We start from the raw sequence: 25,940 nt of genomic DNA, 5'->3' as shown, positions 1-25,940 counted from the left end.
TGGTATGTCCACCTCTCTAATCTTCACCTGATGGTACCCCAACCTCAAATCAATCTTAGAAAAGACTAATGCACCACTCAACTGATCAAACAGGTCATCTATCCTTGGCAAAGGATACTTGTTCTTTATCGTCACTCGGTTCAGCTCCCTGTAATCTATGCATAACCTCAAACTCCAATCTTTCTTCTTCACGAACACTACTACAATTTTAAGCTAAGAGGACGCCCCTTAGAGTACGGTTGGGGACGGGACCGTCTTATATCAGCCAAATAATTTGGCGCCTTAAGTGATCACATCAATAGGACGGTTAATAACCAGACCCGTCTTCGTTGTAAAAGTAACCAGGACGGTTAGTCAATAAAACCGTCCTCTTTGTAATTTACAAGACGGTTATTTACTAAAACCGTCTTGTTTTTAAATAGTGATAATCAAAATTCTCGCGTATTCGATCCTTATATTGCTCGTTTGTCTTCCCCTTTTATTAAAAAACACTCTCTACCCACCATCACCGTTTTTCGCTACCACAGTCACCTACCCTAACGCTACGACCATCGCGCCTCGCAAATCTCCGCCACCATGTGCTCCTTCATCTTGCCCTAACGCAACACCGACGATCGCCATTTTTCATCTCCTTACTGAGGTACTGTGTGTTAATATATTGTTTAATACAAATTGATTTTGTAAATTGAACAATCAAAGCAATTCTGCATATCAATTCTTCATTAGATACATATTGCTGCTATCCCCAATCCCTAATCTACTCCTGCATCTGTGAAGTTATTGATCTTGCTTAATTTATCAAGCTTTTTAACTGGGCTCTTTCGTAAGACGGTTTTATAGTAAGATTATCATGAGATGGACCCTTATAATGGAAAATTATTGGATTATTTCAATTTCAATATAATCTGGGAATGTGTATTGTTTTCTTTGTGGGTCGTCTCATTGAGCAAAATTATCGCAAACCCAGTTAGCCCAATGATGACTTTTCTTGTTTCCGCTGAAAAAACTTGACTTCTTTTGCTGAATTCGGCTTATCAGTATTTAACACATTTTTTCATTTACTTTGTATTTCACACTGTCAACGTATACAATGTTTCTATACTTGTTTCATACTGTCAACTTCCTAATGAATAGTTGAACCCTCTTGCATCCAATTTGATAACCCTCTTTCTGAGTTGAGTTGAATTTTAGACTGTAGTTCCTTTTTTGGCTGACAGAGGCGTTAACTGAATTTCATACTGTAACTTAATATTTGTCTTATATTTTGGTTAAGACTGAAATCTTATTTAGTTTAAACCATTCTCTTTTTTATTCTAATTTAGTGCTTTTGTGCATCCTTCTCACTCTCCTTGCTAACTAATTGGGGAGGTAGCACTTCAAGAGTGTTACTAGTTTGATACATTTTTGTGTTGTCCGATATAAACAAGATTTGGATGATACTTCACTAGTATAAATAGAAAACTGAAACAACTATTGCATTATTGTTATATTAACTGTTGGGGTTATTTTGGATGATACTTCAGTATTGCAAATAGAAAATTAAATGTTGAGTATGAGATTTAACATTCATTCTGGCTGGTGTTAAACTGTAGTGTTGCATTTTTCTTTCCCCCTATGAATTCCAAGGTTATGTTGCATTCATCTGATTATATGACTTTTGTTATGGTGTGTTGCATTTTTCTTTCCCCCTATGAATTCCAAGGTGTTGTTGTACATAACCTACTTGAGATATATAACTCGTATACTGTTTTGTCATAGACCAATTGTCGTAATTGAGATTAGCTTAGCATTGGTGTCATTTATCGTAGCCGGTAAAGTGTTCTTTGTCACCATGGTTATAAGTCCGTCAATTTCCGAAAGAGTTGCCATCCCATAACATTCCAAAGCTTCATCAAAGCTACCATAATTGTAGTAAGGCCATAGTCCATATATTGTGAAATCTGCTGTTGGTTTAAATGTTACTGGATAGCAACATACTTCCACATTTCCATTCAAATTTTACACTAGTAAAAATTTAATTATCTCCTGGTTATATGGATATGATCAATGTGACAGAGTTTACTTTATTTTCCTGCTTTTACGAAACATCGCTTTAATTATGTCATTATTATATTCGTGGTCATATGTTTAACTGCCTAATCAGTTGTATGTTTGTTTATTTGCAGTCCTGTACTAAAAGTAAGAGAATAGCTGTATGAGAGGGAATCGCATTCTACGTTTCTGCATGCTTTTGCACCTCTGAACAATCAAAAGTAAGCAGATATTTGATTTTGTCATTTGTTGCTTGTTCTTATTTAGAAATTGTTTGCTTATGCTCGCTCCGTAGTTCGTCTTTAAAAATTAAATATTGTGAAGTGTTGGCTTTAAAAAGACTCTTGATATAGAGTACGTCTTTCTTATCGTTGTTGAAACTGAAATGTAAAGTTAAACAAAAGAAAATTACTTCTTGCAAAGTTATTTTCAATGTATCAGCTAAATAAATGACTTGAAATAGACTCAAAACACCAGTTGGATGGTTACGTTTTTCAGGGTTGTGAATTGACAGCTGTATTCGGGTATTCGCAGAGGAGAATAGGAAGAAACCAATGTAGATGTCAAGAGATCGGACAAGGTAAATAGTCCCCCTTCATGTCATTGTAGCAATGCATGTGCCGATTTGTTGCTAGTGATTTGATTGATGAGTGGATGTTTTTGCATTGTAATTTGTCGGACATTTCTGCTCGACATTTCAATTGGTATTTAATTTATGGTTTTAGACGTGATGTTTAAATTTCAGAATCTTAGGTGGTAATTGCACTATTTGATAAAAGCCTTAAGTTTAGAATAATTTATGGTCCATCAGATATGCTTTTATGGAAATTCTTGTCAATCTATTTAGAGCCACAATGCACTAGTGTTAGAAGTTAGATCAATGCTTCAGGGTGGGCTATTCTTCTCATTGTATCTTCGTCTTATTCAAAAAGACTACCATCTTAGACTGGTCAAGCAAATTTGAACTTCATTCTTTTTTGAAGCCCTTTCTTCAACCTTCTGTTTTGAAGATATATCATTCTATGTCTATCCTCAACAGAGTCCTTTTAATACTATGTTCGACTGTAGCTTTCTTCGTTCACTGAGGCTACTATCTTTTGCCTCCAAGGGAGAATACTTTGTACTATACGAGATTAGAGAGTACCAGCTGCTGAGAGACGACATCCTCATGATAACATTTCAAGTATTTATTTGTCATGTCTCATGAACCAAAATTGGTCTTACAGGAATTACCGGTTGCTTGATTGAACAAACCTGGCTACTTACCTGTTCATCTCTTGTTACAACTATTCATATATGAATTGCTCTCTACTTAGTAATGGGTTTAATTTTTATACATCGTAGTTGACATGATTTAGATTTTAGTGTCCTATGGATCCCTTTATGACCATCTTATGTGGATATTATGTCCATGTTGGAGATCATCAGAGGACGATATATTAATATTATTCCATGTGTACGTCCTTTTATTTGTTTCTTTTGTTTCAATATTTACTTCATTTTATATAAATTACATGTGTTGATATGAAAATAACTGTAATTGTGTTTTTTGGTTACTTTGTATGTAGTTCATGATTAAAGCCCCGAAGACATACTCGGTTGAGCAAATTGATCAGTGCCGGAAATTTGGGCTAAATATGCATTATTGGAGTTTAAGGCGCAAGTATTTGATGGCAATGTCTAATGTATTTAGACTGAACACTCGGATGTTACCTAGATTGTTTGTATTTTGTAGGTTCAAACTTATTCCGTTTTGTTTGATTTCATTTGATTATAAATGTAAGAATTACTGAAATTTAGTAAGATATAATATTTAAGCTATACGACCATTGTCGTATAGGGTATGAATGAAATAATTTCCATTTCAAAAATCTAGTCGGCAAAGAGCATGGATGTGTGCAACAATTGTGCGGGCTATATTCATTAGTTCGCACTAAATTGATTTTAAAAAAAATGTGTAGAAGACGGATCTAAGACAAAGCGTGATAAAGTTGGTGCAAAAATCACGCGCGCCATGCATCCAAAACATGACGGTTGAGACGAGCAACCGTCCTCTTTTTAAATGAAAAGAAGACGGTTCAAATCCACAACCGTCCTCTTTTGAAAAACTAAACAAGACGGTTTGACTTTATTTTAACCGTCCTCTTAGGCAACGAGGACGGGTGATTTTAGGACGGTTGTTTTAGGATTTAAGGACGGTTTTGAACCATCCTTTTTGTTTGTTTTTGTAGTAGTGGAAAAGAACTGGTGCTCCCCACGGCGATACACTAGGTCTAATGTATCCCTTCTCTATCAGATTATTCAACTGCTTCCTAAGCTCCTCCATCTCCTTAGGACCCATACGGTACGGTGCCTTAGAGATTGGCCCCGTCCCTGGTTTCAACTCAACGGTGAAATCTATCTCCCTCTTTGGTGGCAACCTCGGGATCTCCTCTGGAAAAACATCTGCAAACTCTCCCACCACTGGTATCTCATCAACTGTCGAACTCTCTATCCGGTCATCTCTCACATGGCACAAGATCAAAGAACATCCCTTCCTCGGATAAGACTTCAAGGTGACAGCTGCAATCAACTTAACTTTGGGTTTGACTAGAAACCCACGATAAGACACACTAACACCCTTAGGACCTCTTAAAGACACTTTCTTTTGATGACAGTCTATCTTAGCTTTATACTTTCCTAACCAATCCATCCCGACTATCATCTCAAAACCGTCAAAAGGAAACTCTAGCAAGTCTACAGGTAGATCAACTTGCCCAACTATCATAGATACATCTCTAAACAATCTACCACATGATACAGACTCACCCGAAGGTATAAAAACTCGCTCACTAACAGACTCATATACCCTCAGACCCAACTGTTTAACATGACTCGAAGACACAAACGATCGAGAAGCCCCGAATCAAACAAAACAAAGGTAGGAATACCATTTACAAGAAAAGTACGGGTGATAACGTGCGCATCTTCCTCACCGCTTTCTTCTCCATCATGAATAACTTGCCATCGGTCTTCCGCCCACCTCCCGGACAAGATCTTGGTGATGTGGTCGGCTTAGCACCCGACCCTTGATTGTTATTGTTGTTCGTTGGTGGTTTCTGATAAGAATTACCGCCGTTGCGGTTGCTCTCCACTGGTAACTCGACTTCCCGGTTTGGCCATGATCCGGCCCGGTCATTTGCTCGCGAAGCTCTACGCAGTCTCGGAAAGATCTGGTGCACTTGTGCACTCATGTCTCTTGTGGCCTACACCACCACAACTATAGCAGATCACTCCCCAACTATTACTCACACTTCCACGGCCACGCCCAAAGGAAGCCCCAAAGATGAACCCGACCCGAGGAAGAAAATCCCTTAGGCGATTGTGGTTGCCTTTCTTGTGATTAGATTGGCCACCACCCTCGCTCTCAAACTTCCTCTTCTCACCACCTAACCTCTCCTGAGCCATCTCCACCAACCTCTCAGCTCTCCCAGCCCTCTCATAAGCTTCCTTAACATCAGTAAGGACTCCCACGGGTAACTTATCCATAATCTTAGGGGTCAACCCTCTCTCAAACCTCAGTGCCAAATTCTCTTCACTCAAACCCATATCCTCAAGATACCTAGACTTATCATTGAACCGCTCTGTAGTACTCGGCCACACGAGACATCTCGGCGGTCATCTTAAAAGCGTCAAACTCTTCCCTCAACTTACTCCTCACATGTTCCGGTACAAACTCCTTCCTCACAACCCCTACGGAACTCCTCCCAAGATATAGCGAGTAACCCTTGGTTTGTATATATCTCCTTAGCACTCACTTTCATTGTATCCCACCACTTGCCACCATTTGCCTCCCTCGGATAGAACGCACTGTTCCACCCTCATCTCATCGGGACGGTGAACCAAATCTAATATGTTCTCCATCTCTCTCACCAACTATCAAGAAGGTTAGGCTCCCCAACTCCCTTGTACTCTTTCGGGTTAAACCTCGCGATATAGAGGCTGATTTTAGAATGATCAACCTCCTTCTCCTTATCCTTATCCTTATCCTTCCCCACAGTATTTAAAGCCTCAGTGAGAGCATCCTGATGCCCCAACATCTTAACGATGTCATCTATGTTCATAAGCTCAGCTCTCGCGTACAAAGCAGTCTTCTTGGGCGGCATCTTGAAACTATATATAAGAAAGGGTAGACATAAACACACGTACTAGCCCTCAAAACATGAAAACACGCTGCCCAGAACATACTCGATCGAGTTCCCAAACACACTCGATCGAGTAACGGGCTACTCGATCGAGTGCCCAACATACTCGATCGAGTACCCAAACATCAGACCCCAAACAGACCTTCTGATCTCTAACATACTCGACCGAGTAGTCGATCGAGTGACCCCCTACTCGATCGAGTACCCCTAGTTACTCGATCGAGTACCCAAAAACACGATTCTGGACTTAAAATCGTCAAAAACCCACCCGATCGAGTCAGTCCCACTCGATCGAGTCATGCCAACTCATAAAAGCTACCCGCATGCTACGTCATATGCTAACATGCTAAACTTTATAAAACCACATTATATCATAATAAACATGCTACGCATCTTTTCATACGATCTACGAGATTACTTCATCATGTTATTAAATGCCACATTGTAAAACATTCAACATGCTATCATTCCATCAACAGTTTCCACATATCTTCAACTTTTTCTTTCACATTCTTAACTTTCTACTTCCACATCCAACAATCACACATTTCATCACATTCTTACACAAGTTAACCAAACGCACATACGACTCGACAAACACTCCCCCCCATGTGACCGGTTCAAAATTGTAGGGCGACTTCGCGACTTTAGGACGTCTCCCAAGCCTTTGCATTAGCTCCTACAACTTTTACCCCGGGTTCATTTTAATTGACTCCCTATGTTCATTAGGTTCATTGGTTACGGGTTTCAGGATCGTCGCTCTGATACCATTTGTAACACCCCCATACTCCAAATGCCTTACCAGGACCACTCAGGTATGAAGACATTACCATCTCGGTTAACCGAGGCAATGATAATCAAATAAACAATGAAGAAACAACATTTAAATATAAATACTTAGTGAAGAGTACAAATTCTCAAAACCAAACCAAAATGCAATACATGTCCTCAAACTGATTGTTCTAACTGAAATGTAAATAACTAATAAGCTACAGCGGAAGACTCCTATCATCATGTCGTGGCCATCCCAGCTATCCCAGTACTCATCCAAATACCTGCTCAATATCTGCTCACCATCCCCGAATGGATCACCGCAGGTTTACAAAACAACACCGGGGTCAGTACTAATCACACAATTCAATATATACCAACAATAAGATAAAAGACAGCCTTAATCACACACACACAATCACGCCAAATCCAATCATCTCAATCATCGATCGTCCACTTTGGACCGACCGCCGATGGGGGACCGCAGCCGTACCCACCAAATCCCCGCTCCACATAGTGAGCGATAACCCCTGTCCATTAATGTGCACATCCCTTTCATTGCGGGTTCCACGAGAAGGCGAAACTAGGGCGTGAAGCCACTCCCGCAAGTGACCCCACTCAGCCGAGGCCACGCCTCACGAACCATAGACAACGATCACAACCACAATCACAATACAATTACTATATCAAACAACCAAACACAACACATCAACCAATATCCCATTATGGGACTAATACTGAGTAGGAAATCCTACCTGGTAAGCACACAATCGACGGTCTCTCTTCTTTGAATCAAAAGCTTCCTCTATGAACCCTCCTCCTATCATACAACACATAAAGGCTACCAAATCACATACTACACATAAAACCCCCAAATCTCTAAATTAGGGTTTAACCAAATCAAAGGAAAGACAATAAAAAGGGTACATAGATCTTACCCTCGACGCACGGAACTCAACGGTATAATCAACGCTAAGAACTGACCTTCCAAACTCCGGGGATTGCTAATAATGCGATTAAGAAGATGAACTTGCTTGCTTTCTCTCTTAAACAGCAATTTAGGTTTTGTAAAAGTGATTTAGAATAATGACGACAAAGCTTAAATACCTTAATCGCATAATTAACAAAACCCGAGAAAACTCCCTCAAAAACCGCTACTCGATCGAGTACCGAGGTACTCGATCGAGTACCCCCTTACTCGATCGAGTACTCTAGTTACTCGATCGAGTACCCAACAGGTCAGAAACTTTTCTAAAACGCAACTTACCCTTACTCGACAGAGTAAGGCCTACTCGATAGAGTACCCCAAGACTTATAAATACGGAGTATTACAATGCGGCTAGGGCGGCCAAAGAGTGTGTTCGTCATTCTAGTTCATTGGCTAACTTAGCTAGTCAAGGTGGGGCATTATGGCGTAAAGGGAAGGCTATGCGTGAGGATATGCGGGTTGTTTACGAGGCTACCCAAGCCTTGTCTTTGAAAGTACTTAATTTTGAGCGGTGTCTCATGGCACAAGCTAACCATGTCCGATCATGCTTTGATCGTCTTGACTCTCTTGAGTTTAGGACCCGTCCCGGTTATGTGAACCCCAATGTCGTGAAACGTGACTACCCTTAAACCCGTCCTCATCTTTTCCTTGCCTTTCTTATGTTAGACTTTATATTTTGAATAATTGTCTAATTCGGCTCATTTTGGCTTGCTTTTCATTCGGCCCATATGGCTTATAAACTTGTTTCTTATTCGGCCCAATTGGCAATTAGACTAGCTTGGTTTGTAGTACACTTATTTTCTATATGACATGCTTATGTAGATTATTTTCTTGTTTTATAATCTTTCTTTGCATGTTTAATGCTTGTCTCGACTTATATTATTCTAGTTATTTTATGTCTTTTCTCGTCTTTTCGATGATGTCAAGAGGAGGAAGAAAATTCTTGTGACTTAAGTATTTGCCTAAGCTTGCTCCTTGTCGGAACCTTTAATCTCTTAAGGTCCTTAGATGCTATACTTTGTATATAAGTGATTGTTCTTGCGTTCAACTGTCTACGACTTTTATAGTATTATGTTGAGGGGGAACTTACACTTAGTCACACATCTTAAGAGACTTGTCATCATCAAAAAGGGGGAATTTGTTGGACCATATAGATATATGATTAAGTTTTGATAATGACAAGTGTGTGCCTCGTTTTATATAAACTCTTGCTCGTAATCGTTTGTTTAGTCTTTGTTAGATTAATTTAGGTTTACAAGTTAGCAAGTAATGTTATAGCATTCTTAGCTATAGCATTGACGATTTGTGAGGCATCATTCAAGTAATGTTATAGCAGCTTGAGCTATAACATTGAAGATTCTTAAAAGCGTCATAGCAACTGTAACAAGTTTCAAGTATGATGATCACTCAAGCAAAAGGCTAGATCAAGTCTTTAACAAAGCTCAAGATGAATAGCTTTTGGTCATGATAAAGAGAAGATCCTATCACTGAAGATCTCCAGGAAGATTAGTTAGTATAGGTCTTCATCTAATGACGGTATCTTAAGATAAGAATATTAGGAAGGTAAAGTTATAGCTATTTCACCTATAACTTTACTTACCAAACTTAAAGTTATAGCTGTTTCTACTATAACTTTAGGTAGCATTTTAATAGCACGATTTTAATAGTTTTAAAATCATTTTTCAAAGGATAAAATTCTTTTAAACATATTTTGAAATCATGTGTATCTATAGTAGAGTTAATATATGGGTTGTTATAATGGATAACTTGCATATCTCTATTGGTTAGTAAAACGACTTATGGGTCGTCATGCTACCTAGGGTTTACTAGTCTATTTAACCTAACCCTAATCCAAGAAGAGAGGAATTTATCCAAGATGAGCACGGGCCTAGGGTTTCGGCTGTGAGCTGTAAACTGTTGGGTCGTGTGAGTTGTTGTGCATAAGTAACCATCTAATCAAATCTAGCTAATATTTATATAAGATATTTTCCTATCTTAATATTATATGATTTGATTTGTTTACTTATCTAAACATCTCGTTTTAGAAAACAAATAAGATTCACTTTTATCTTATTTACCTAAACTATAATATCTTGGATTAAATTAGGAAAGAGATAAGGAATTATCTCTTGCCGCCTATCTCACGGCATCCTAGGGTTTCGTGCAAACTCTAGTTCTCTCTTCTATTATAAATACACTTGATCATTCCTTATTTAAGCAAGCTTTTCGAAATACAACAATCTTTGCAAAACATATTTGAGTTTAATTCTTAATTGTCTTATTGTTTTGTTTTTGAAAATATTGCGAAAAGTCGTGCTCTTTAAATTGCTTATCTCTCTTAAGGTTACGTCATAAGATAATAGGACTTCATATTGTTTCTTACTCGTTTAGTTATGTGAACACTTAGAAGAACAATCAAGTGCTTTCTTAGTAACTTAAGATAGTCAAAATCGAATATCTAGTGATATTCAAATCGAGTTATAGTTTGAGTTAACTATATGAGTTGGGTTGATAATTTTGTAATCCGGAGTAAGGTACTAAAATTATTAATCGAGAATAGTGGACGTAGGCTTTGACGTGTGAAGCTGAACCACTTCAAATATCGTGTGTCCTTGCAATTTTCATTTCAGTCATTTCTTTATGTTCATAATCATTTAGTTAATTAGTTAAAGTTTAATCAATAAACTTTAAGTAATTAATTACCTTGATATAAAATAAAAAGTAGGCATAATTTTTAAATACTCAATTCACCCCCCCCCCCCCCTCGAGTATTTCGGGTGTGATAGACTCTTCAAGATCCTTTGTGCCCTCATCTTCGTCATATACTAACAAGAAGAAAAAGCCATTTCCAAGAGGACATGTACCAAGTGGACATGTGCAAGGTGGACAAGCTCCCTCGTCAGAAGACAACCCTGACGAGACCCGCAAGTGCTTCAAGTTTAGGCAAGCTTATCACCCCGGGATTGGATGCTTTGATATGCCCTTGAAGTGTTACCTTTGCAAGAAGCTCGGTCATTTCATCAAGGATTGCCCCGAAAAGAAGACGACTTCTCCTCCTCATGATCCAGAAGCTGATCCAAGAAGCGTCATTTGTGTCAAGAATCAAGTCAGAGCCATTGTTCCTTCTGACACCGTTACGGGTGTGTTTTCTATCCTTGATCAACCTTACCTTGTTTTTATTCCATGATGTTCATCCTTCTTCTACTCCTTTTTTATTTACCTTCGGAGTTTCTCTTATATCATTCTTTCCGTCTTACCCTTGGAATTATTTTGTGATTCTTCCTCTCAACTCACCTTTGTACCTTTCCCTTTTCCTTGACCATAAGCTTTATCGTTCATGCATCTCCTATTCTTTTGGTGTGCTTTCCCTTTTTATTCTAATCTAGAGGTTTATAAAAATTCTATCTTTGACATCCTTGTTGAGCTTACTTCAACTCTTACCCTTTGGTGGGTTAAGTTTGGATCCTCTTAGCGTACTTTGTATTTATGATTTCTAAGTTGTTTTTCATTTTGTACAATTTCTAAACATTTCAAACTACCATTTTTGGTTCATTGTTAAAAATTTATATTACTTTTACAAAACTTTACCTATTTTAAAGGTTTGAAAATGAAAATTTGATTTAATTCTCTTTTGTTCTTTGAGTATAACTTCTTTTTATTGATTTTTAATTACTAAACCCGAGATTACTTTTAATTTTGCTCAATTTCTAACTAACTTTGATTTATTTATGATTCTTTGTCAAAGTTTAATGTTATAATTTCAAGAACTTGACTCCTTTTTTAGTTTAAAAATGAAACTTTTATTTTTATTTTAGCTTTTGGCTTTTGCAAAAGAAAATTTGAGTGGATTACCTTTTTCGATTGTTTTTAAAGTTGATGGAATGTTAGGACTCGTTATTAAAGGCGTCTAATAACTTGTCCTGCGCTTATCGATGAATGATTTCTGTTTAAAACTTGTCTTTGACTTGGAAAGTTAGCGTTCTTGTGTGCACGATAAGAGCAATTTCGTTCCATGAAGGAGACTTACACTTTTGAAAACTCTCCATAAATATTTTTGGAAGTATTTTGACTTTGAATTTCTGCAAATGATTTGGTTTTTTACCTTATCTTCGATTTGGAGTGTGATGTTCTTGAATGCGCAACGAAAACACTTTCCTTCCTTTGACGAGAATCTGGTACTGTTGGAAAATTCTACTTGAGAATTTTGAAGGAACTTTTAATTTTTACAATAAGTAACCTTTTAATATTTAAGTTACCGATTTCAAAAGTCCAGCTTTATTTTTTTTATATAACCTTTCATTCCTATTTTCAAGTTTCGAGGACGAAACTTTTTAAAAGGTGGGGTGATTGTAACACCCGCGAATTTCTCATTTTGACATTTATAATTTATTTAACCATTTAATTACTTTATTTTATATTTTTAAATTATTTAATTTAATTAATTTATTTTAAACACGATTTTTATAAAAGTAATATTTTAAAGCTTAATTTATATAAAAATACGTATTTTAGTCGGATAGTATTAATAATAATAATATTAATGATAGTAAACTTCCGTCTTAAATTATAGTAGATTTAAGGCGAATTTCCGTCTAGCTATAGACCGTCACATGTTCACATGTGAGACTAGAATAATCTATCCCGACCTATCCCGTGTCGACAACTCATTTCTCAATTTGAGCACCCAACTAAAATATCAATAATTGTTGTTTTACACCCACTCTCACAAAATTTGGACCAATCCAAACCTACTAACCCTCCTTTCTCTTTCAACTTACCTGGTAAACAACACAGCAACAGTAGCAACGAAATAAACCAGTAGATTACAAACCTCTTTTTCGCCGTCCTTCAAACCCAGATTCCGTCCCCATTTCTCAACCTTTTTCCATAATTTTTGTACTATTCTCCTCCTTACTTCCTCCTTCATCTTTCAAGGTATGAAAGTCTCAATTTTGTGATGGTTTCGAATTTCACCGTCTTATAAAAGTTTCGGTTTTTGCCTCAATCCTTTCGTTTTCTTGCTCCTAGATGAAGGTTTCGAAGACCCGGTGGAAGACTTAAGCTTTGAGGACCGTTTATTCGAATAATAAGGAGCGTTAAAGGTAACGGTGATAGGTTACTCGACAAAGTGTCGATATTTCGCCCTTTTACTCGGTTTTTCACTCTTATTTGTAGTAAAGTTTAGTTCTTTATGCCTTTCTCATATAAGTGGTTGAATATGATGATTTAGTGGCAATTTTTCAGATTTATTTGGGTGTTAGTCATAACTCGTTTCTTCTAAGTGATTACGAGTATGAAGGGTAATTCGAATACAATACCGTCTGTTCACACAGGTGGTTTTGGCTGCTCCTTTTTTTTTGTTTTCTTGCGCAAAGTTCAGTATGCCCTTAGTTTGATGTGCATGGTTAATAAACTTTTGTACAGGAGCCCACAACAGTTGACCTACATTTGAGATATATACATGTGTTGTCTACAATCATGCTGCAAATAAATTTGTATCAAATACGGAGTATAATGCATCTCCTTGTCTTCAATTGCCTCGTGTTTTGGTCAATGTTTGGTTGGTGGTTCGAGCCAACTCTCTTACTTCCGTCTCAAGTGTATATCCAAGTATGATATGGGTCCTTTGTATGGTTAATTTCCGCCTTGTACCATGCTTAAAAACTTGTCTTAAAACGGACGCAAAACTGGAAATTGAAAAGTGAAACAGGGGACTGTTTTGGGTGTTTTTGGATGCGATTTGTGAGCTGAAATTGTTGTTGGTTCGAGTCAATTTGATTACTCACGTCTTGTGTGCATATACATGAATGAATATGGTCTTTTGTTTGGATGAATTCGGCCTTGTAACATGCTTAAAAAATTGTCTTAAGACGGCCTCATGAATTTACTAGAAAAACCATGTATATATAAGTTGATGGTGAGTGATTTTTGTGGACTGTGTTTGAGTTGGTTTCTTGGGTGATTTGAGCCAACTTGTTAATTTCCGTCTCATGTGTATATACATGTATGATTTGGGTAACTAGTATGGATGATTGTCGCCTTACTCGTGCTTAGAAACCCGTCTCAAACTCACCCGTGTTGGCCTGGATACCTGTCATACCTGACCGGGACGATCTCCAACACCACTGAAAATATGACAGATGGACTGGCGTCGAAAACGTAGGTGGTTTAGCCACTTGAATCACTCGATTCGGAGTCCGTATGAGTAAATGGCGCCCGTTTTACTGTTTCAAGTTTTATAAATATATATATCCTTTGTGTATGATAGTTGTTTATGCTTTTTATTCGTATCATGACCAAAGTTTTATCTTGTTGACTCGTATATGCTTATGGGTGGTTCTGATTTTGGTTTGTTTACGTTTTGTCTCGTATTTCATATAACGTGGCTCGTAAATATCGTTCCTTTACATATTAGGCTTTAATTGTTGGATTCAATCAGTTTTATTTGTTGGGCTCCTATGGTCCAAATTGTTGGGCTCTTTTTGTCCTAAATGTTGGGCTCATTTTTGTACTTGTATTAGATTTGTTTGTATTCCGTAAATTTTCACATAACATAAATTATTCATTACTACTTGTTATATTTTATTTATTTTATTTAACCGGCATGTTAAATTATGAAGTGGAATATTTATTAATATAATACTCGTATAGGATATTTATTATATATAGTTACTTGTAGTGAGTCGTGTTCTAGAGAATGTATAGTATTGTTCGGTTGTGAGAGTCTTGGTTCTACCGGATACTAGGGGTGAGCCATAGGCCCTCTAGTTGCGGTATGATCGTCGGGAGTGATGTTCCCATCCGTACTTATGGTGATGCAAGCCATAAATATGAATGTGACATTAATCATCCCGTCTCTGAGTCTTGGTCCTATCGGATACTAGGGGTGAGCCATAGACTCTCTAGTTGCGATATGATCATCGGGATTGATGTTCCCATCCGTACTTATGGTGAGATGCAAGCCATAAGTATGAATGTGACATTAATAATCCCGTCCTATGTGCTTGTTTGTTGTATTTGGCCATGTTTTAAGGGTAACCGCTGAGCCAGATACTTGTTTGTTGTGCCTCGGACATGTTTAAAGGTAACCTCTGAGTTGGGCACTTGTTTGTTGTATTTGGCCATGTTTTAAAGGTAACCGCTGAGCCAGATACTTGTTTTTTGTGCCTCGAACATCTTTTAAAGGTAACCTCCAAGTCAGGCACTTGTTTGTTGTATTTGGCCATGTTTTAAAGGTAACCGCTGAGCCAGATACTTGTTTTTTGTGCCTCGAACATCTTTTAAAGGTAACCTCCAAGTCAGGCACTTGTTTGTTGTATTTGGCCATGTTTTAAAGGTAACCGCTGAGCCAGATACTTGTTTGTTGTACCTCGGACATGTTTTAAAGGTAACCTCTGAGTCGGGTACTTGTTTGTAGTATTTGGACATGTTTTAAAGGTAACCATTGAGCGGATACTTTATATGTTGTGTCTCGGACATGTTTTAAAGGTAACCTCTGAGTCGGACACTTGTTTGTAGTATTTGGACATGTTTTAAAGGTAACCGTTGAGCCAGATACTTTATGTGTTGTGCCTCGGACATGTTTTAAAGGTAACCTCTGAGTCGGGCACTTGTTTGTAGTATTTGGACATGTTTTAAAGGTAATCACGAGCCGGATACTTTAGAGGTCGTGCCTTGGACATGTTTTAAAGGTAACCGCTGAGCCAAGGTACTTAAGGACTTGTGTCTCGGACATGCTTTAAAGGTAGCCTCTGAGCCGGATTCTTTGCTTTATATGTGATTTTAGTAGCCCCTTTTTGTGTATTGTATGTTATTTGCCTTTCAAGGTTCATGGCTAAGGTTTCCATTCACGTGTATTATGATGTTAATCTTATTTATCCGTGACATATGATATTCTATCGTGTTTATAGTTGAATTATCATTTATGACGTTTTGGTTGGATTGTCTCATATGTATGTATCATATGCCTTATCTATGATTGACTACGCATGTTTTAAATGTTAGTCTCATGTTTTAATACTTGAATCAAATGGTTATATTCATGATGTTCTAATATGTTCTTGTTTATCTGTGTTTCGACATTTTGTGGCTGGGAGAACCTTGAGTTACTCCCCACTGACTGTGGCGTTCATGTTTACATGAATGACAGGTTGTGAAGATGCTTACGTGGGGAAGACGTGTGGGCTACCGAGAACTAAACCTTGGACTAGTAGTTGGTTTATTAGGATTGTTTAAACTCCCCTTTTATCTTTTGTCATTCGAGGGATATATTTTCCCTCACCTTTGACTATCGCGTTTGTATAATTTAATCTTTATTCCCGCATTTTTTTATTTGTCTTTTAGATTTTTATGAACCCGCGCTTTATAAACTGTAAAAGTTTCAAAAATTTCCTAAAATTCCGCATTTTATAAGTTATATTTTCCGCATTATTGCGGGGGTTCACAAAAACTTCCCGGATCTTTGAGCTTTGGAGGGGAACTCCCTTGAAGAATAGCACTACTCACTTTGGTAAAGGCAATAGTCTCCAACTTTCGGATAGATTTCTTCTTGGTAAGAATATCTTTCATGTACTTTGCATAAGCCGGGACATGATTGATCAATTCCGTGAATGGGATTGAGACTTCTAAGTTCTTCACGATTTCCATGAACTTTCCAAGTAGGTCATCAAGTTTAGGCTTAGCTTGGCGACTTGGGAATGGAAGTCTAATCACAATAGGCTCTTTTTCCTTAGCCTTCTCTTCATTCTTCTTCTTTGAAATGGATGGCACTAACCGTCTCATGTCTTGGGGGATTACCTTGAGGCGGTAATTGCCCTTTTTGTCTTTGAGAGCTAGAAGATGCTAAGTGGGTCATTTGAGTCTCTAACATTTTGGTGTGGGCAAGAATGTTGTTGATGGTGATTTCTTTAGCTTGGCTATCTTTTTGCATTTGGGTGAAAAATTATTGTTGGTTCTTTTGCATTTGGAGGACCGCATTTTGAACATCAAAGCTTTGGTCATTTGATTGGTTGTAAGAAGGTTGATTTTGATAACCTTGGCTTTGGTTGAAAAAGGGTCTTTGAGCTTGGTTTCTCATTGGAGGTGAGGTGTATGTGGGTTGGGGGTTTTGAACATTTTGGCTCTTGTATGAAAGATTTGAATGAAATTTGGTATTCTCATTATAGTAGTTGGAATAAGGGGTGTCATTCTTGTATGCTTGGAAAGCATTAACTTGTTCATTTGTTCCCCTACGTTCATTTTGATCATGTCCCAAGGTTCCACAACTTTCACATACTCCACTTGGGATTGAGGATGATGCCACCATAGCATTAACATGTTGTTTGGGTGATTTGGAAGCTTCGTCAAGCTTAGTCATGGCCTTCTCAAACTTCAAATTGATGGTGTCGATATGAGCACTTAGTTGAGCACCCAATTGAGTGATGGAATCTACATCATGCTTTCCTCCTCTAGTGGTCTTTCGGGGCCTACTATATTGGGAATTATGAACCGTCATCTCTTCGATTTTGGCCCAAGTTTGATTGTCATCAACTTCGGTAAACATCCCATTGGATCTCATATTAAGAACATTGCGGGAGTCTTCAAATAGGCCGTTCCAAAATTGTTGCACAAGGAACCACTCACTAAGTCCATGGTGTAGACAAGAACGACAGTGTCCTTAAATCTCTCCCATGCTTCATATAATGATTCCTCATCCCTTTGCTTGAACCCAGTGATTTGGGCTCTCAACATATTAGTCTTCTCCGGAGGATAGAATTTCTTGTAGAAGGCAAGTGTTAACTTCTTCCATGAATCAATACCAAGGGTAGTCTTGTCTAGACTCTTCAACCATTGTTTTGCGGTACCGATCAAAGAAAAAGGAAACAATACCCATCGGATTTGGTATTGAGTAACTCCGGTTTGAGAAATTGCATCACAATAGTCACAAAACGTCTCCATATGTGAACGAGGTTCTTCACTAGGCATCCCTCCAAATTGACTTCTCTCAACTAATTGTATGAATGCGGATTTGACAATGAAATTACTGGTTAAATGTGGTGGTGTAGGAGTACCGTTTGATAGTTTCTCCTCGGTTGGTACGGAATGTGATGAAAATTTAAGCATTGTAGGTTGATTTTGTGGTGGGTTTTAAATTGGGTTATCCTCTTCTTCTCTTGCAAAAGGGTTGACAAACTCAATGTTATTTGGTTGAATGTCCACAATCTCACCAATACCTACAACTCTTAAAGTACCTCTAGCAACTCTTCTATTGTTGGTTAAGGTCCTTTCAATCTCGAAATCAATAGGTAATAAATTACCTTGTGATCTCCTAGTCATGCAAAATATCAAATATATCGAAAACAATTAGAATAACCTTGAGGAGATTGACTTCCCCAAGGTAAAGAAAGACACAACTAAAAACAATTAACGAAAATCAACAATGGCGCCATTTTTGGTCCGGTTAAAACTCGTCGTCAATAGCTACCAACCAAAACAATATTTATAGCTTCACAAACTACTCTTAGTAAAGAGGTAAGTAAAGGTCGGATCCCAAGGGACTGGTATTGATGTAGGATTTTCAATTGCAAGTAGCTATGTCTTAGGGGGTCACAAATTATGGGTTGAGATGAGATGTAGTCTAAACTAATCAACAAGATGAATGTAAATTAATGAAAACAAAGTAAAGCAAATAAAGGGGTTGTAAACAATTGATGAAAAGCACTAGGGTGTCATGGGTTCATTGGGGATTCATAGAAATAAATTATACAAACATGTTCTCAATTAGAAGCAAGCACTTATTATTGTGATGGGATCGAGTTAGTGTATATCTTACAATCCCTAGGAAGATTTAGGTCCCGGAGCCGAGTCGACTAGACTTTACAACACCTACAAGTCGACTTAATCTCCTCCTATTCAACTTTATGCATGGTCTAATGAGGCTCGAGTTGGTTTATGTCTTACCAGCCTCATTGAAAAGATAAGATATGGGTAAAAAATGCAAGGATTCATAGGCTCGCATTTCATCAAACATCACATTTGCATAAGTTGAAATCACAACAAGCAAGCAATTTAATTATGAAAACATATTAGATTAAGCATAAATCAATTCCCATGTTTGTTTCCCCTAATTCCCCATTAACCCTAGCTAAAGGACTACTCACTCATGATCAAGTTTAGCATGCTAATAAGGTTGTCAATCATACTGACAAAGCAAAACATGATGGATAAATGATGTGAGATGATCCAAATAATAAAGCAAAGAATAATAGAAGTAATATTAATGATTGATGGAAGGTTGTCAATCCTCCAATAAACCCTAATAATCTTCTAATTACCCAAATAAAACTAAGAACAATTGAGAAATTAAGGAAATATTAAAATGTGATTAATATTGAGAAGTGTATTACAACTAAATTAAGACTAGATTAAGAGTTGATTAAGATATGATTAAGGATTGATTAAAAGCTTGATCAAGAATTCATGGAAATCTAGGTAGTACAATGGGGGTATTTATACTAAAATTAAGTACAAGGATTTTGGTTACTAAGGGCTTAAATGACTATTAAGACCCTAAGAGAAGCTTGAGGAATTTCAACTCACGAGGGACATGCGCGGATCGTGCTTGCAACTCCCACCAGGATCCGTTCGTCCTCACCTGAAGCACGGCATGTCCTGTAAGAAGATCCGCTCGGGCTGGTAGTCGGGATGCTCGGATCGAGCTCTGGTACGCTCGTCCTGAGCTCAAGCCGCTCGGATCGTGGCACAGGATTCTTCTCTTGTTTGGCTCCTTAACAATCCGCGGGGATTGTGTTGGGGATCCAAGGATATTTTCATCATTGCCCATTTCACTTTATTTACTTGCTTAGGCCTCTAGTGTCAGTCTCCTCTTCGATGCTTGGTCATTAGATGCGATCTATTAGCTCTATTTCGCTCCATAAATACAAGGCTAGCAATCCCCTCCTACCAAGGACACAAAACCTCAAAGAATATGCAAAATGAAAAACTAAAGATAAGAAATGACCCTAATATATGCTAGAAAGCATGGGAACGAGGTTAATTCAGTGACTAAATGTGCTCAAATATGAGTCACATCACTAACCAACCAAAACGATATTTATAAACTAAAAAAACTACTCTTAGTATAGTGGTAAGTAAAGGTCGGATCCCAAAGGATGGGTATTGAATTGAGTTATCAATTGCAAGTAGCTATGTCTTAGGGTGTCATAATCTAATTTGGGTTGAGATAAGTGTCTAAACTACTAAGCAAGCGGAATGGTAAAAAGGGATGTAAACAATTAATGAAAGCACTAGGGTGTCATGGGTTCATAGGGAATTCATGGTGGTTTTATACAAACATGTTTACATAGTTGCAAGCAAATTATTGTTGTAGTGGAATCGAGTTAGTTTATATCTTACGATTCCTAAGAAGATTTGGATCCCGGAGCCGAGTCGGTCAAGACTGTACAATACCTACAAGTCGACTTAGTTTCCTCCTAGTCACTTTTATGCATGGTCTAACAAGACTCGAGTTAGTTTATATCTTACAAGTCTTGTTGAATAGATAAGAGATGTACACGTGCAAGTTTTTTTTTTTTTTTTTGGTAAAATGTGAGATGTATATTATATATACAAAAAGAATAATAATTACAAGCATAAAGGACCCAAGACTTTAGGTTCGAACCTCACTAGGATCAAACCATACAAATCAAATTTCTAGACTTAACAACCAATTCTTCTCAGCACTAGACATGTGATCATTCCGTTTAAATTTGATTATATGCTTCACATTGTCCTTAATCAATTGCACAACCCGTTTTGGACTATCAAGCATGGCATTCATCCTCGCATTATTCCTCTATGTCCAAACATGATAGTAGCTAGCAGCCAACACAAGAGCATACATACACATTGTACTTTTGATCCTGCAGATCTTACATCCCCTGTTGATGAAATCTGCAATTTGCACCAGTCCTTGATCTGACTCAGAATAAGCTTGTTATACCCACACTCAAACAACAGGTGTTCCTGAGTTTATGGCACATCTTCACAGACACATCAACTATCAGAATTGCAGCAACCAATCCTGAAGAGCTTCTCTCTTGTATTTATCCCATTATTCCTTATAAGCCAAGAGATCAAAGAGTGTTTAGGGATATTCCAATTGCACCATACAGTCTTATACCAGACTGGTTTGGTTTGGTGAGGTCTCAGCCAGTCATATCCCCTACTTATAATATATCCCCGAGCATCAGGCATCCATTTTCCATCAGAGTAAGCAGGATTCATGATTTCCTTAACTTTACAAATATTTTTCCAAGTCCAAGTAACATCTGCTGCAGGTTTATAGTCATGCCAGGATTGCTGTTTTATATATATATCTGATTTACCCACTTAATCCACAATCTATCAGCTTTACAATAGAGCCAGTCCACAAGCTTAGCCACAGTAGCAATGTTCCATATTACAGCATTCTTCACCCCAAGGCCTCCTTCATTCTTTGGGAGTGTGATAGTGTCCCATAGTTGTACAGCGTGTTAAGGACCGAATTGATCAGGGTCAGTCTGCCAGCATAAGACAATTTCCTGGCTCCTAGACTCCTAACCCTATTCAGTATCTTCTCAGTTAGTACGTGGCATTACTTTTAGAAATTCTCCCTGGTTGGATAGGAAAACCAAGATACCTGAAAGGCATTTGGCCTTCCATAAACCCAGTAACCTGCCTTATATCATCTTTTAGCTCACTTGTCATGCCATTAAAAAACACCTCAGACTTACCATTATTCATAATCAGTCCAGATGTTTTTGAGAATGTGGAGAAAGCTCTAACAAGAAGCATAATTGACTGAGTTGTCCCTTTGCAGAACATTAGCAGATCATCTGCAAACATCAGGTGGGTCAGTTTTAGTTCCTTGCAAAGTAGATGATATTGGAAGTCCCATCTCTCTGTGGCATATTTTATTGTTCTCGTTAAATACTCCATACAAATTGTGAATATTAAGGGGGAGATAGGGTCCCCTTGTCTAAGCCCTCTCTTCCCTTTAAAGTAGCCAAAATGATTTCCATTAAGTGCTAGGGTAAAAGTAGCAGTTTTGATGCAGGTCATAATCTGCTGGGTAAAGAGATCAGGAAAGTTTAAGCCCAGCAACATTTGCTCCACAAAATCCCACTCCACAGAATCATAGGCCTTCTGCAAATCAATCTTGAATAGGCATCTAGGTGAAGCATTCTTTCTGTTGTACATTTTAACAATATCCTGGCAAATGAACACATTTTCTCGGATAGACCTTCCTCTGATAAAGGCTCCCTGATTTTCATGAATAATCTCAGGTAGAATAAGAGACAGCCTGTTACAAAGTAATTTGGAGATTACCTTGTAAATCATGTTGCAACAAGCAATTGGCCTAAATTGCTCAACAGAAGTAGGTCTCTCATATTTGGGAATCAAAGTAATATTTGTAGCATTCAGCTGGTTTAGAAGCTTACCAGTAGTAAAGAAATCTTTGATGGCACTACAGATATTTATCCTCACAATATCCCAAGCATCCTTGAAAAAACCACTATTATACCCATCTAGTCCTGGTGATTTATCAATAGGAGTTGCAAAGAAGACTTGTTTGATCTCCTCATTTGTGACAAGCTTGTTCAGAATACTCCAATGCTCTTGAGTACATAAGTTCCCTTTGTTCAAGATGTCCATTCTTACATTCTCAGTCTCTTTAGTACTTCCTAGCAAGCTCATATAATAATCAAGAAAGGCTGCTTGAATGCTCTGGCTATCCTGGCATAACTTTCCTTGCTGATCTTCAATTTGGATCACCTTATTAGCCATGTATCTCTTCTTAATAGCTCCATGAAATAGTGCAGTGTTTTAATCTCCTTCCTCAGTCCAATGGATCTTTGCTTTTTGTTTCAGGAAGCTATCTCTTGCAGCTGTAAGGCTTCTAACTTCAGAAAGCAATGCAATTTCCTGATGCACCAGCTCAGAGTTATTAGGAGCCTGAGCAAGATGCTGCTGAAGTTTATCCAGGCTTTGAACTGCCATGACAGTCCTATTTTTAATATCAGAATAGTATTCTGAATTGAGTCCTTTGAGTACAGGTTTTAAAGCCTTTAAATTTTTCACAGTTCCAAACATTTTATGACCCTCATAGCTTCTTGCCCATTCCTCTTTTACCCTATCCAAAAAAAGTAGGAGCCAGACCCCACATATTGAAATACTTAAAGCTGGAATGTTGGGGAGTGCCAGTCTTAAAGTTACTTACAACACAGGGGCAGTGATCAAAAATGCCTTCCGGCTAAAAGTGAGCTATCATATCAGGAAAACAGTTCATCCATTCTTGATTAATGAGAAACTTGTCTAATCTACTATAGATCCTAGTAGCAGACTCTTGCTTATTATTCCAAGTATATAAGGCACCAGTAGCTGCAATATCAGTCATACCACATATGGCCACACCTAATGAAATCATCCATGTCAGCTTCTTTAGTATTCCCCCCCAATCTCTCATCAGGGCATAACACAGTGTTAAAATCTCCAGCTAAAGCCCATGGTCCATTACAGTTATTAGCAAAGACTTCCAGTTTAGTCCAAAGATCCACTATATCTCTCCCCTCATTGAAGGCATAAATCATAGTCAGGTATAAAGTCTTCTGAGTAATTCTGGACTGAACCCTGGTGTGGATAAATTGTGCATCATACTGCAGAATATGCACATCAAATAAACTAGGTTGCCACAATATACACACCCTCCCACCTTTATGATACCTACTATTCGTAGTGACACTCCTGTTGAAGTGTCTCCGACAATAATGCGATCACAATTGTCGATCATGATGATCACATGTTTAAATCTCATTTTAAGAATACGTAAGGGATGATTCAATTATATAGTCAACTGACCAACATTAATCGGTAACGATTGGCTTTCTAGAGTTTGACGTTACTGTCGTGGGACGGTGGTGGTTAGTTGATCCCTTAAGGTCACACCTAAAGGATGATGCCCTTATCTATAAAGTTGATTAATTGTACGACGATGCAAGTTGATCAATTCCTTAAAATTGAACAATTCAATTTGTGAGAGAGAATAATCATCTTATTGTAATGGGATTAAATGAGATTTATTTTAGTAATAAATTGCCTTGTTACTAAAACTATTTATTGTTTGAGAACCAATAGAGATAAGAATGAATGGTTAATTATAATTACAAGATGTTGTGAATTATAATTATATGACCCATTTTATTTATGTGATCAAGTATCACTAGTCAATTGTTGTATGTAATTTAATTAATTCATGAAATGATATTTATGTGATAAATATGCACTAAATTAATTAATAACATGTATCATACTACATGTGACATATTGTCTGACAAATGACAAATTGACAAAATAAAATGGTAGTCCATTTTATGTATATGGACCGAAAATGGAGGGTGTGTTAGTGGGTTATGGTTGTTTTATTTTATTTGATAAAATGACATAATGATGCCTACCTACAACTAGTCTTACACATCTTACACATCTATTTCTTGTGAAAACAAAAAGAAAAAGTAAGATGCCCTATATTGGACTACCCAAAAACCATCCACCCTCCATCATCCTTTTTGAGAGATTTTTTTTTCTCTTATTATTATTCATTCACATGCATTTTCTCTCCTCTCCTTCATTTTTCCTCAAAAACTTGAGAAATCTTGATTCAAATTGTTCAAATCAAATTACTAATATTATTAATGTAATATATGAGTATTAGTAATCAATTTTAAGGTAAATTACTAAACTAATATCTAGCTAATATTATTTAGTGGGGATAAGGGATAATCTTGGGTGCAATCAAGAGGAGAATCTCTACTTTGGGATTTTTGGAGGATCATCCTAATATTCATTATAGCTCAAGAACTAACAAGTAGGAGATCTTGTTGGTGCCCATAATGGCCGAAATATTCATATGGTATGAAACGATTTTTCCTTACTCTTATTCTAGTTTTGCATGCATAAGATCTTTAAGTTTTTATGACTAAAACTTCAAACCAAAATATTTGATATTTAAAATATGATTTCTAACAAGTGGCATCAGAGCATCACGGTTGTTGCATGCAAAATCGGGTTAGTTTTTCCGAGTTAATTTAATTAACATATAAAACTTGTTATTTAGGATTTATGAAGATAAATCATGAAATAATTTTGTATGTTAAAATTTTCTGGTCCTAAGTGATTTTTAGGACATTTTGGTTTATTTATGGATTTTTATTGTTCATTTTATATAATAATGGCATTAAAATGTGATTTTTATGATAAAAATGTCATTTTTGGACTAAAAATAGCTAAACTTCGTTTTTTTTCAGTGGTTTTTGGATATGTTTTCACATATATTATCTTCTGATGGCCTGTAAATTTTTATGATAAAATGAGTTGTTTTGCTCGAAATATGGATTTTTCAAGTTAAAATCGTATTTAAATGAGAAAATAGGTTAATATGAGTTATATTTCGAATCTGGTCATACAAATTTAGTATTTTTTCACATGCAATTTTACAATATGTGTGTAAAATATTTGGCTATAATAAAGTCTTTATGCATGATTTATGAATTTTTGTTGAAAAATCACATAAATAGTGACTTTAATTAGTAAAAATGCTAAAACATACTTCATGACTAAGGAAAAACGTCACATGTTGTATTTTATCATATATTTCAGATCTAAAAGTGAAAAGTTGATGAATATAATTTTTCTCATATTTTTATGGTCATAATTGTTAAAATCGATAAACCGCAACATTGTTTTTCTCGATAAATTTTCAAAATTCTTAACCTAAGTTTTGAATATTATGAGTGTCATGGTATTTTTCTAGAATGTTCATGAGTTTAAATTTCAAATTTTAAATTTATTTGAAAATTTTATAATTTAATTTAAAGTTTATAGCATTTTTTTATTTTAGGTCCATTTATGAACAATATTAAGAAATCTAGGTTAATTATTGTCAAATGTTA

At 37.0% G+C, this 25,940-nt stretch overlaps 1 long non-coding RNA gene and 1 other non-coding gene across 2 annotated transcripts; both read left to right on the top strand.

Moving 5' to 3' along the window:
• The first annotated feature begins 442 nt into the window (after nucleotides 1-442).
• On the top strand, nucleotides 443-3,887 carry LOC141629883 (uncharacterized). Its single transcript, XR_012537376.1, has 4 exons — nucleotides 443-640; nucleotides 2,166-2,252; nucleotides 2,530-2,611; nucleotides 3,600-3,887. It is a non-coding gene; the product is annotated as an uncharacterized LOC141629883 (long non-coding RNA).
• Nucleotides 3,888-17,597: 13,710 nt separating this feature from the next.
• LOC141645044 (small nucleolar RNA R71) lies at nucleotides 17,598-17,703 on the top strand. The gene has a single exon (XR_012544639.1). It is a non-coding gene; the product is annotated as a small nucleolar RNA R71 (small nucleolar RNA).
• Nucleotides 17,704-25,940: the final 8,237 nt, after the last annotated feature.

Source organism: Silene latifolia, chromosome 2 (genome assembly GCF_048544455.1).
Source record: "Silene latifolia isolate original U9 population chromosome 2, ASM4854445v1, whole genome shotgun sequence".
Taxonomy (NCBI): domain Eukaryota; kingdom Viridiplantae; phylum Streptophyta; class Magnoliopsida; order Caryophyllales; family Caryophyllaceae; genus Silene; species Silene latifolia.
This window is presented reverse-complemented; position numbering and strand designations above follow the sequence as displayed.